Genomic DNA, 1738 nt, shown 5'->3' on the forward strand with positions numbered 1-1738 from the left:
GGTTAGGGATAGGGTTAGGGTTAGTGTTATTGTTAGTTTTAGGGTGACGGTGAGAGTGAGGGGAGGGTTAGGTTTAGAGTTAGGGTTAGGGTTAAGGTAACGTTGAGGTTTAGGGTTAGTGTGAGGTTTAAGATTAGGGTTCTGGTTCGGGTTCGGGATAGGTTTAGGGTTAGAGTTAGTGTGAGGGTTAAGGTTAGGGAAAGTGTTAGGTTTAGGGTTAGTGTGAGGGTGATGGTTAGGGTGATGTTAGGGTGAGGGTGATGGTTAGGGTTCGGGTGAGAGTTCGGGTGAGGTTTAGGGTTAGGATTAGATTTAGGGTGAGGGCTAGGTTGGGAGTGAGGGTTAGGGTTAGGGATAGGGTGAGACTTAGGGTTAGGGTTAGGGTTAGAGTGAGGGTTAGGTTTATTGTTAATGTTAGGTTTATGGTGACAGTAAGGGTTAGGGTTAGCATTACCTTTTGGGTGCGAGTTACTATGAGGGTTAGGGTTAGGGTGAGAGTGAGTGTTAGGGTTAGCCTGAGAGTTAGGGTGAGGGTTAGGTTTAGGTTTAAGGTTATTTTTATGTTAGGGGTAGGGTGAGGGTGATGGTTAGGGTTAGGGTTAAGATGAGAGTTAGGGTTAGGTTTAGGGTCAGGCTTAGGGTTATTGTTAGGGTTCGGGTTAGGCTGAGGGTGAGGCTGACAGTGAGGGTGAGGGAGAGTTTTAGGGTTCGGCTTAGGTTTAGGGTGAGGGTGAGTGTGGGAGTTAGGGTTAGGTTTAGGATTAGGGTTAGGGTTAGGCTAAGGGTGAAGTTGACTGTGAGGGTGAGTGTTAGGGTTAGGGTTAGGAGAGGTTTAGGGTTAGTGTGAGGATTAGGGTGAGGGTTAGGGTTATAATAAGGGTTATGGTTAGGGTAAAGTTTAGGGTTAGGTTTAGGGTTAGGGTGAGACTTCGGTTTAGGGATAGGGTTAGGATGAGTGTTAGGCTGAGGAGTAGGGTTAGTGTAAGGGTTAGGGTTATTTTTAAGGTTAGGGTTAGAGTGAGAATGACGGTTAGGGCTAGCATTACATTTTGGATGAGGGTTATGGTGAGGGTTAGTGTTAGGGTTAGGTTTAGGGTAAGGTTAGGATTATGTTAGGGTTAGGGTGAGGGTGAGGTTTATGGTTAGGTTAGGGTGAGAGTTAGGGTTAGGGTCAGGGTTGGGGTTATTGTTAGGGTTAGGTTTAGGCTGAGGGTGAGGCTGTCAGTGAGGGTGAGGGTGAGTTTTAGGGTAAGGGTTAGGTTTACGGTGAGGGTGAGTGTGGGGGTTATGGTTAGGATTAGGATTAGGGTTAGGGTTAGGTTGAGAGTGAGGGTGAGGGTGAGGGTGAGGGTTAGGGTTAGGGTTAGGGTGAGGTTTAGGGATAGTTTGAGGATTAGCGAGAGGGTGGGGTTAGGATTAGGTTTAGGATGAGTTTTAGGGGAAGAGTTAGGGTGAGGGTTATGGTTAGTGTGAGGGTTAGGGTTAGGGTTAGGGTTAGGGTGAGGGGTAGGGTTAGGGTGAGGATAAGGGTTAGGTTGAGGTTTAGGGTTAGGGTTAGGGTTAGTGTGAGGGCTCAGGTGAGTACCAGGGTTAGTTTTATGGATAGGGATAGCGTTAGGGAGAGTGTGAGGGTCAGATTTAGGTTACGGATTAGTGTTTGGTTTATGGTTAGGCTTAGCCTTAGGGTGAGGGTGAGGGTGAGGGTGAGGGTTATTGTCAGATTTAGGGTTAGGGTAAG

The sequence above is a fragment of the Dipodomys merriami genome, unplaced genomic scaffold, assembly GCF_024711535.1.
Source record: "Dipodomys merriami isolate MVZ:Mamm:240054 unplaced genomic scaffold, mDipMer1.0.p SCAF_43, whole genome shotgun sequence".
Lineage (NCBI taxonomy): Eukaryota > Metazoa > Chordata > Mammalia > Rodentia > Heteromyidae > Dipodomys > Dipodomys merriami.